The following is a 12,157-nucleotide window of genomic DNA, read 5'->3' as shown; positions in this document are numbered from 1 at the left end:
TTTCCATCTTTATTGAAAAGGTCTTAAATATGAATTAATATTTTTTGAGTTTTTATTATGAAAAATGGCTTGACGTTGGATCAAGCATTTGATGAAGGTTTGAAAGAAATGGAATAGAATGGGAGGGAGAAATGGATTGATTTGTTTATTGAGAAAATACTCGACGTTGGATCGAGTTTTTTATTTTTGATCTTTTTGAAATGGTTGATTTTATTCTTGGGTTAGTAGCTAACTAAACAGTCAAGCAAATAGAGAAATAAAAAGCAGTAAAATTATTACACAACAGGGGAGTGGGGATACATTTTGTCGAATGGGGATTCAAAGTAATGGAATAATTAAATCGGACCAATCAATGAATAAACAATACATGAGCGTAGGTGCAAGGGAACTGTCTCATTGTAAGAAGGTCCAAGAGTAAGCCATGTGAAGAAAATAAATAACACAACAAGTAATATTTACGAAACACTCAAAAATTAAATTGAAAGAAACAACATCGGGACGTGCACGGATAAAAATCGGGATGCGAGGATGCGAATCAAAGTCGCATAATGCAATGACGTGCAAGGCAGATGGAAATTGAAAAGCAAACAAGAAATCTAGATAATGTGCTCAAAGTCGGTTTGCACATATTGACAATAATGGAAATGTCATATGTGATTAATCAAAATGCAGTGAAATACTATCGATGTATCGATAAAAATAATCATGGATAAACAACATGGGAATTGTTGAATCCATAAATTAAAATCGATGCTTTGCCAAAATAAAAAGGGAGACATTAAAAAAAAGTATAGAAGAAATTAGGTTAAAACCTAAATATGAGAATTCAAGAAAATATGAGAAATTGAAATGTTGAAGAACCAAAATAACACACCTGGGTATCGAACCCAGGACTAAGGAGGAGGTGAACTATCTTCATCTCCACCCAGCCATGACTTGCCTACTGGTAGATTAAGACCAACAAAACCTACGTGCTAACCGGAAACTTCTAAAGAAAAAAATGAAAAGGGCCAAACATGGGCTACCGAATTAGGTTTGTTTAAGGCCCACGAACCTAAATCCCATATTCGGGTCAGTGGAGGCCCACTCCAGCAAAGTCCAAGCGCGAAAAGGACCAGGAGGGAAGTTCAATGGTCACGTGAAGGCAGGTGTCCCAAGGTGGAGCGGTCATCAATGCAGGAGAGAAAGTAAACAGAAAGCTCACCCTGGGAAGTGGAAAATAAAAAACTTCACTAATGACTATTAAAAAACCACATTTTAGGAAAACAAACAGTGAGCCATAAATGGTGAAAATGGAAACGAAACAATTCCTTCCCAATAATCTAGCCCTATCCGCCTTGGTTCTTCTCCCTTATCCAAAAAAGATCCCACACACCTAAACAGACAAAATCTGAACCCGCGTCTAAGCTTAGAACATCACAAAGACGCTGAGTCGAACAGATCAAAACAAACTAGCCTTATGAACTAGCAACGTCAAAGGACAACAATCCACCAACGAAAACAATCCACCGGGTTAAAGCATAAAACCTTGGAATACTCAAGGACCTTATCAACGGAAATCTTAAAATCACACAAAAGGAGATTTCGCCGGAGCTTCACCACTCCGGCGAGAATTCGACGGATGAGAATATACCTCAGATAGATGACTCTGATTCCCCTATCTTCTTCTTCGCCTCCTCACCCCCTTCTCCGCGTCTTTGTTGAAAGTGTTGACGATTTTGAGTAAAACAAAGTTTAGCTCAGTCTGGTTGCGCTTCAATGTGACAGCTCAACAATCTTATGGAAATAGAGCAATGAGTGACGTTCGGCGTGAGTTTCTGCAGTGCGATGGTAGGGTTTTCTTTCTCCCATTTCTATCTGATTTTTTTCTTGTGAACAGTATCGGCCGCTCAATTCTAGGGTTTTTTTGTGAATAGTAATTGCCCTTTTATATGCGACTAATCTCCTTCCTCTGTTATGTTTCCTGCCGTGTAGTGGAGAAACCTTCGTACAAGAGCCGTTTGAAGATTTTGTCCTTATCCCCAGTTGGTGGTCCCTCCTTCAATTACTCTCCAATCTCCAAAAACTTCACCGTTGGTAAGAAACGGTTTCACCACTGTAAACTTACTTAGATGAAAATAGGATGCGTTTTTTCCACTTAGACTGGTTTTTGTGTGTTTGTGTTGCAGCAGCTTCTCTTCTATTGTTGGTGGTACATTGATGCAATTGGGGAGAACCAAACAGATTCTTTTGAACAACATCAGTGTAAATTGAACCACTCCCTGCTGTTGTGACATGGGTAGGATCAACCTCATATGGTCCACTTCTACTGCTACCAGGAACAGATGAAGACAAAGCCAAACGGTGGGAAGGAGAATGTAATGTGTTCCGTGGACGAGCGGAATCAATCATTGCACTGATGCATCTTGTACAAGGTATCAGTGCAAAACCTTCAATCAAAGTTTAATCCTTCACATTCACTGGCTTTAGTTTCATATTTCATATATTAATATAAAACATGATCAACAGGAGACAGACGACTTTGTCGATGTAAATGATCAGTTGTGGATTCAATGGTAGGAGTTTTCCTCACTTAAAATGTCACAGACCATCTTTCCAGGTATATACTCTATTAGTTTTTCTTAGCTGAATTTGAACTTAACAACATGCCACAATAACTTTTTTCTCTGTTGACAGTTTTGCATTCATGTCACTTGCTGCTTGATTTCCCAAAGAGCCCGGCAGCATGTGCGGAGAAGGCACGAGTCTGGCAGTCAACAACAACAAGTGTGTATGGTGTTGGATTGTTTTGGCTGATGTTACATATTTCTGGACTTCTGATCTCTATTTGCTTCTTACAAAAGATTAGCTTCCAATGCACTAACTGGTCTTGATTCCCATTACTTGTCAATTGAAGTTATTCCTAACCAGCACTTCACTTTTAAAAGAATTGAATTGTCTAAATGGTAGAAGATGATCCATTTGAAAATTTTCCATATCTACTTTATATTATTTTGTCTCAACAGAAGAAAGGTTTTCCTGGCTGGATGGCCGAACTGAATTTCCTGTTGCAGTTGCAGACATTAATGGGTTTGGATGCGTAGTAGCTGCAATGGCAAGAATTCCAACAATGGCCCTATTAAGAGGTGACAAATTCCTATTTTGCCTTTGAGTTTTTGTTTTCTTAAAAACAGGCTCTGAGGTTGAATACGAGGATGAACCCACTTTCCATGAATCAATGGAACCATCAGAACTAAAAACAACATCAATTACACTACTTGCACTTCCAGGGATTTGTTCATATTTTCGTTTATGACCATAATTATTTTCATTGGTAACCTCAACAATAGCATTATAACATTCATCCACTTTCTCCTTGTTGATTTTGAGAATACTAAGACTAATTCTTGTAGTTCACACCATGCCGACATTCACTTACGGTAAGCTTTTTCTTCTTTGTTCATGCCATCTTATGTGTGTCGTAGGCTTGGCGAATTTATACTGAAATTGTTGCGTTTGATACCGTGCAGGATCATCTTTGACATCCACTCTTTGTACCTCTTTGGTTCCTGAAACTTGTTCATCGCCCGGGGACTTTGAAGCTGCAACATCACGTGTGGCCTCCTTAACAAGCATTGCCGACATTTCCATAACATCAGGCGTAGGACCAGTATAAACAATTGACAACTGAACAAACCATTTAAGAGACGAATCAACGTTACAAACATTGATACGAAGGTTGTCATTTAAACATAGGGCTCCTTCCACTTCCATTGATAGTCTTTGTAGAAACAACATTCTCAGAATTACTCGCTAGGTAAATTTAGCATAAACATCTTGCTTATGGTATATGCAGATGTTCTGAATACCCCTAGGTTGACGTATGTAAAAATCAAGCATTCTCACACATCCATCAGCATTAACATAATAGTTATGTTTAAATTACTGTAATCCTTGTTTGGGACTGCTATGAATTTCCTGCTACAACTTGTTGTTGGTGCAATGTTCGACTGACATTATTACATTGTGAATTGGTAGGTTTGTCAACGGAAAGCCGCAAGCTTGGTTTCTTGGTGCGCCGGCTAATGAATAGACTGTTTTACAAGGTTAGTATTGATCTAAGTTTTGACTTGCTTCAATAGCGTGAGTCCCTAATGTATCAACGCGTGTTTCCAGTTCTGTTGCATTAGGCTAGCATTAGCCTGGATTTCCACATTTCGAATGTTGTCTCTACAAAACACCGACGGTGGATTGTAAGATAACGGGTTTTCATTTTGATGAAAGCATGTATTACTCTGAGAAAGGCAAACTGTAGTCGTAGCAGACGACGTATCCAAACAGTTTGTCTCGACAGCACCACCATTCAAGCATGTCTGAGGGTAAAAATTTCCTTAATTGTGATTTTCGGAAATGTTTAAACCAACCTTAACTGGATAATTTGGTTGTACAGGTTTTACCATATTTGGATTAGAACTTTGACTCAAGATTGTCACAGCAGACTGAGCCATGTCATTCCCTATTGTGTTCATAAGTGTATGGGATGTTGTCGCTGGAGGAAGCGCACGGGCACAGTTATTTGTGGAAAGTGAAGTAGAGCAAGATGGAACATCATCAGTAATGATAGATGGCGCAGTTCCCGTTTCCACAGTGCGTATACTATAACCAGAAGCAGACAACTTATTATTTGTAGTAGTGGAAGGAAGTCCAACATGACAGGATGTTTTAGAAAGCAAGCCGGGTTAGGTTTGCTGTTGTTGATGTTGAAGCTTCATGTCATTTATCCCTGAATGCTGTCTAAGAAAAGGCTGAAGCATGCCTGATTGTCGACTGAATTAGTTCTCACGCAATCACAGGTGAAATATCAAAAGCTTTCTGGTAGCACTCATAGGCAGCTGTATAATTTCCATTCAAATCATGTTCAAAATTATCTTTTCTAACCCTAGAGTGCTTGTTCTCTTGTTTAACTTTGCAGAGGTCAGTGCTTGCAAGAAAGGGCGCCCTTGTGGAGCCAAGAATATGTGTCGATGGCGACGAAGCAGCCGTGAGGGTCTGCATATGAGCTCTTGAGCGCTCATGTGCCTCTACTGCTTTTTGTTGGTTTTTAATCTGTTCTTCTCGAGTCCTCTCAAATGTATCATAATTCCCTTTATAAGTGGTTAGCTTTTGGTTTTGTAAGTGAATTATATCAGTAACTACCGTGTTTAAAAATTCTCTAGCATGAGAAACAACAATAAATGTTTTTGGCCATTTCCTTCATCATCTTCCTATGCTTTTTTCATACTTCAATTGTTTCTTCACAAAGAGTTTTTTTTGGTACTCAAACTCGTCCAGATATGCTTCCTTCTAAGCTCTAGAAAGGTTTCTGAGCTGGGCTTTTGTCAAAGGTTTAAATGGTGGCAAGTCATCAGGGTCTGTTTCATTACCAGAATCTCATGGTTCATCAAGATCGTCATCGAGATTGTCCTCGTCACTAAATTGCTCCTCTGGAAACTTTAATTGCGGTCTTGACTGCAGAAGGGATGACAAAAGAAATGGTAATGGTTGCATTCTTGCACGAGCTGTGTAAGGTTTTTCAGGTTGACTGTCTTGTAACTTAAGTAGAGCATTTGCTTCAGCCAGAATTATTTACGTAAAAGATAAGAGCAACAGATGAGGTTTCCAAACCTGCCCCTTAGGCAACACTCGTTGGCCGACCGTATTAATTCTGCATGCAGAGTAGTTCTCCACCAATGATATAGGATTCATGAGACGCATATCACCAGCTGCTTGTCGAATGGCTAGCTGCACAATATGAGAGCGCTGTGTGACAAACATGTCATAACTGGAAGGAGTACCGTGGCCGAAATGTAGCGAAATCAATTAGAGGCATAAAAGTGTCACATTCAAAGCTTGTGTGAATTTTTGTGATGTGGATAGCTTCACATTCTGGTGCATTGAGAGCGTCTCTAAATATCTCACCACCCCCAATACCAAATATTTTCTCAATCGATGTACAATAAGGAGAAGCAGCTAAAAGTTCCAATGCAGAAGACATACTTCCACATATAATTCTTTTGGAAATGCAGTGCAATCGATATGAAATTGAGGCGTGAAATTTTGAAATAGTGATGAGCTAAGAGTGAGTGAGGATGGAGCTTTGTGTTCTGATTTGAAATAGTTGGGATTGGGATTCTTGGGGTTTGGGTGAATTGAGATTGGTCCAAACTCCCACTTTGTAAATTTGTAAGCTTATGACTTGTAATAATTATAACGTTTATGTGAATGAAAATAGATAACGTCGTGGCATAACCAAACTCGTCCTCTTGTATGTTAAACCTTCAAATATTCACGTGATGAAGTTCTTTATTCATATGCCATGTAAACGGATGATCATGATTGAATGAATGAATACGTGGAATTTCTTGAATATAAATGGAAAATTTTCCAATGTGAATAAAGAGATATGAATAAAAATTCGAATATAAAATGTGGAAATATGAATATGAAATGGAGGATATGGATGAAATTTCTTTGAATCATGAATGAATGAAAAAATGAATATGCATGATGACCCAAAATAAAATATTTTGCACTTGACACATGATTTACTCGAAAGGGGGGTGAAAACTGGTTATAAGACAAATGACAGATGAATAATCACCTCGATAAAATTGGAACGAAAGATGAAACATGAGGTTCACTTGATTCTAACAAATGAAAGAGTTTTCAAATATCGCATGGCTAAGGAGATTAATCATCTTATACCAAAAATCAAGAAACAAAGCCCAAAAGACAAACATGGACTAGTCGTGAAGAAAGAATGCAAACGAGTGATTGATGGGGAAAAATTTTCAGGGCCAAAATCGGGGTATGATAGTTGCCCCTATTTAAACATCCTCCACTATACCATGGAGACCCAGATTTTGAACCTGAAAAATGAAAATGCTATGATATGAGTGCATGGATGCAGGATTATTTATTTTTGAATTTATCTGTTAGGGATACGGAGATGCTACTAGACAGACCAATCTGTGGGGAATGCTGATGGCCCACAGAGAAACAGGCAAACAATGCAAAACCAAACTCGATGGGGATAACAATCCTGCTGGAGAGTCAGACACACCCATGAGGGTACTCCAAGTGAAAGTTGACAAATGACACTTAGAACACAAGATATTTCGTCAGTAAGTTCACACATGACTCACTAATACTTGAATATTTTGAGAAAATTTCCACAACAAGTTCATACATGACTTGACGACACTGGAATAATCAAAGAGAAAGATTCTTCAAAACAGGTTCAGACATGACCTGGTAATACTGGAATAAAAGCTCAACAGCAGGTTCATACATGACCTGACAATGCTGGGGAATATCAAGAAGTTCTGACAGCAATTTCAGACATGACCTAACAACATCATAAAAATCAAAGAGAGTGTATCAACAAGTTTATACATGACCTGATGACGACTTGAACATTCTTGACAAATCTAGAAATCTCTTACAAGAAAATCATCGGATCAAAAATTCTAGAAATTACTGTCAATGAAGGAGTCAAAATGACCACTTCCTGTAAGACCCTAATTTTGACCCTAAGATCCCTCATGGCATCATAGCATTGCATTTACATTGCCTCAAGGATCATAAGCATCTTAGCTCCTTACCTTTGGGTGGGACCTCTTGTGAGTTGGTTTGAGATCACCAAGCATGCTTGAATTGTATATTATTGCTTTTCTCATTTGATCTACTAACCAAAAGCACAAAAATATGTCACTAACATTTCTTGTTTGTAGCTTGAGCAGTCACAAGGTCAAAAGCTTCTAGGAGACCCTATGTGCATTGATATGGCCAAAACAAGATGAAAGCAAACATGGCAATGGTTCCCAAAGCTCTCATCCATCAAATATGCCCCCCAGGTATCTCAATTCATCATTTTGATCAAAGCAAATCAAAGGGTCTGAGACTTGTTTCCCAAGGAAACCTTAATTCATTTGTTCATCCATTGTTCCTTGCTCATGAAGCAACCTCAACCTTTGGTCAAATGAGAGCAAGTGAAGTTATTTAATTCATCATTTCATGCATATTTGAACTTATTTGAGTGTCCTCAATCATCAATTCATCAAGATATGAGGTTTGGACTTGAGAAGTTGATCAGTCAATTCATCTGACTATTTTGAAATACACTGAGACCTAACTTTTTATGTGTTGGTCAAATGGAGATTACCCCAAGATCTAAAATGTTCTTAAGGACAATACGAACAACTTTCATGTTCATTAAAAATTGATTTGAGACTTGGAAGGTCATCATCTATTCCAAGACATTATAGGTCATTTTGACTGAAACTCTAATTTTGGGTCAACTTCCCAATGACATAACTCATTCATTTTTTATGATTTTTAGGTGAGATAAAATGTATTGGAAAGATTAAGATGTCTACTTCAAATGTTATGTTGAGAAAAATTGCAAAATCTCAAAAGAAATACATTTGATAATGCAAAACATTATAGGTCACTTTGGACCAAATGCATTGAAATGTGAAAAAGTCCAACTTCAAGTGCCCATACCTTCTTCATAAAAATCCAAATTATGCAAAATTTAAGTTCAAATTGATTTCCTTGAAAATATATACAACTTTCATGTTGAAGATTTTGTCATTTGGAGCTTGTATCGTTGAGACAGAAGGGCTTGAACTTTGGCCAATTTTGAAAATATCACATATGCATGTTTTATACTCTACATTTCAAGTTCAATTTTCACTAATTTCCAAGGCCCAAATGGAGTTTTGATCAACATAATATTTGTTCCTTATGCAATAAGCTTTCCATACATTACTCATAAGGTGGCATTTCAATTTTGGACATGGCATTTTCGAAGACTTGAATGTAATAGTGCATTTTTGGAAAATCATTTCAATTACCATGCATGAGCTCATACAATCCAATCTGCACGTCCATTCTACTTACATCATGCATAAGCTTTCATTTCCAGTGGAATTGGGCCCTCCATGCGCCTGTACAGGCCCATGCATGGAGGCCCTTTCCATTCATGCAAGTTTTGATTCATGCATTCATCATTGCTTCAGCTATAAATACAATGCCTTGGCCTCTCATTTTAGCAACCTGAAGGCGCCCCAATTGCGGCTGAATTGAAATCCTAGCCATCACTAAAGGAACTATTTCATTTCTCTTCAAATTTTTCAGATCTGAAATTTGATTTCATTGATCAATCTTCAGATCTCAAAGTTCCTAAACCTTCTCCTCTTGATCCATAGTGCCTATTGTTAGCAAAAGCATCCACAGATCTTGACTCAAAGCCTTGCAATTCAAAGGTTTACTTCAACTGTTATTTGCTTCGAACCAGCTTGTATATTGCTCTATTTGCTTTGTTCTTATGTGATCTGAAGTCCTCTGCATAGACGCAACATTGCTATGCTTTCAATTTTTGAAAATCATGAAGTTCATATGAACACCACAGAATTTCCACTTCTGATTTCTCTAAATCTAGGGATCTAGGATAGAATTGAGTGGCACAGGGGTGATGTACATCACCCCAACTTTCGAATGATGCCTGGATCGTGCATTTTGGTTGCCATGTTTTCCTCTGCAATTTTTGAACCTCGTCGGAGCTGGCCGGAGAAGACGGTGGCGCTGGCCACCGTCTGTTCTCCAGATTCAATCAGAGCCTTCCATTTCATTTTCCATATTGAATCTTAGCCGTGCCTTGTTATGACTTACAATAATGCCACATGTGATGCATTGACTAAGGAACATGGTAGACGCGCGTGTTTAGGCCTCATGATTTGCCAGCTCAATTAATGAGCTCAGATCCAATGGCTCACGCTTTTTTCTCTTTTTCTAATTTTTGATTTTATTTTCTTTTATTTCTTTTAGTTCCATTTTATTTCTAAAATTCATATCTCTCTCATTATTGGTCCAAAAAATGTGAGACCAATTTCATTGTTCTCCTTTTAATTTCTACTTTCTAAAAATGATTTTTAATATTTTTTATTTTATCATTTGATATTTTTTTGTAATTTTCTCTTTTTTGGTTATTTTTAATTCATTTAAAATAGTTTTTGATATCCAAAAAATACAAAAATATTTTTCCAACCTATTTGAATGATGATAGATCTATGAAAAATATTCTCATCAATTTATTAATTGATTTGAGATTTATTTGAGATTTTAGTTCAATTAGGTTATTTTTATGCATTTTTAATTGATTTAAAATAGTTTCTGACTTCTAAAAATGCTGAAATTTTTTGCCAAACTTTGTTTGATCTTGTTGAACTTGGGATAATTCACTTGACTTTTCAAAGTTGATTTGAAGTGAGTTTGAAGTTTGACATTTCTTTATTATTTTAATTCAAGTTTTATTTTAATATTAAAAAATGCTAAAAAGATTTTATTTGTTTGTTGACTTCTAATCTTCATTTTGCTTTTATTTTCTATTGTTTGACCTTGATCTTCTCTATCTTTGGTCAACACTTGTTGATTAATACATACCATATCCATTAATGCACTTTAATTCTTCATCTTCTTCTTCTTCTTCTTCTTATTTTTCTTTTTTTGATCAATGAGTTAAAGATTGGTGGTTAGCATTGATACATGGAGTTTTAATATTCCTTGACTCAAATCTAATTCATCTTGATCATGGATCAAGTGAATGGCTTTGCATTAAGGATAGGTTTCTTCCTAAATCATGCAAAGAACCTAAATCAATACAAGATCATTTCTCACCTTCTTTTTTGACATGACAAGTTGATGGAGTTTAATTCACTAATCAAGACCTCTAACTTGTGTTGTTTCCTACATTATTATTGATCGGCCTCAGTAGTTGTGACTTCTACATAAGTCCAATTACGATTGCTTAACATAGCGCTAAATTTGCCTTATGACACACTAACTATTAACACTAACCATTAACTATTAACATTTAATTATTGCTCTTTACATTTATGCAATTTACTATTCTTGTACATATTATTCATTTGCTTTTTCCTTTGCTCATTTGAGCACATGTTTATGTTAATGCAATTTGCCTTTTTCTCACTTGAGCACATAATTGTGTATATATTATTGTGCTTATGTTTTGTTTTGATTGTTGTGGACCAAAATGCAAAGAAATGGACAAATGGACTTAGTTTCTAGGACTTTCCCTATGCAAATTGGAGTAAAAGGACCTTAATGTTGAAGATGGATTAGAAGAACCAAATCTCTAAACTCACTTTTGTCCATTCTTGATTGGCTTTATAAAACTCTTTGATGTGTGTGCTTTTGTGCTAGGGGATCCTATATGAGCTCAAATTGAAGAACTATTGCCATGTTCATCCAAAGTGAAAGATACAAGAGACATTGGGGATCTTCTAAGAGCATGTTTGATTATGTTGATTGCTTGAGCTTACCAATTATTTTGCTTGCATATTCCAAAGGATGGGAGCTACTTGGATCATCAATATGATCTCAAGAGAGGAACTCCATTTGTGGTCTTGTTTCTTATCCCTCATCTCTTGTATGATTAGGACTTTAGCCATTCTTCTTCTTCCCTCCACTCTAACCCAAGCCAAAACTTTTGTGCAAACATTTAACATTTGTTTTCAAACATTAGAAACCTAAGCCTTATGCTTTTGATTTTCAAACTTTCTTTTCATAACACTTATTTTGAATTGAATCCTAAGTCAACTTTGACCATATTTTGCAAATACTTTTCATTGGTAAATATAACTCATTCAAATACTTTTGTGGTTTCAATGGCCACTTCTCTTAATCAAACTTTTTTCATAACCTTTAGCTATTAGGTTTGAGTTATACTTGAGGAAGATGTAATACTCACCTATATCCTTAGTGATGGACAATGAGTCTTCCATGCTTATTATAGGGTTAACCCCTCACTAGCATGTTGAAGCTATCCTCACATGGTAGATTTGTGGTTTTTAGGTTGATTTTTCTCCCTTGGATAACAAAAGACCTTAAGGCTTTTGGACCAATCAATTCACCAACTCATTTTTAAGGTTTTTACCCCAAACTACGAGGTTTTGATCCTAATCTCTTGTAAGATGGTACGTAGGCAATGGGTTTATCCATCCAAACACAAACTGTAAATAACTTGTCTATTCTCTTCTCATCTCTTCTATCATGTTTGCACAAACAATTTTTCACAAAATACCAACCTTGCAACAAATGTGAAAAGGGCTCCTTA

General features: G+C 36.6%; 1 long non-coding RNA gene across 6 annotated transcripts; it reads left to right on the top strand.

Moving 5' to 3' along the window:
• The first annotated feature begins 347 nt into the window (after positions 1-347).
• On the top strand, positions 348-5,235 carry LOC127075571 (uncharacterized). Of its 6 annotated transcripts, none has more exons than XR_007786578.1 (11): positions 348-1,830; positions 1,975-2,076; positions 2,169-2,414; positions 2,509-2,599; positions 2,677-2,766; positions 3,054-3,419; positions 3,510-3,796; positions 4,018-4,085; positions 4,156-4,358; positions 4,430-4,832; positions 4,952-5,235. It is a non-coding gene; the product is annotated as an uncharacterized LOC127075571 (long non-coding RNA). The 6 variants fall into 6 exon arrangements; XR_007786574.1 differs by having other exon boundaries at positions 2,677-2,945; XR_007786575.1 differs by having other exon boundaries at positions 2,172-2,414; positions 2,677-3,419.
• The last annotated feature ends 6,922 nt before the right edge of the window (positions 5,236-12,157 follow it).

The sequence above is a fragment of the Lathyrus oleraceus genome, chromosome 4, assembly GCF_024323335.1.
Source record: "Lathyrus oleraceus cultivar Zhongwan6 chromosome 4, CAAS_Psat_ZW6_1.0, whole genome shotgun sequence".
Classification (NCBI taxonomy): Eukaryota; Viridiplantae; Streptophyta; class Magnoliopsida; order Fabales; family Fabaceae; genus Lathyrus; species Lathyrus oleraceus.
This window is presented reverse-complemented; position numbering and strand designations above follow the sequence as displayed.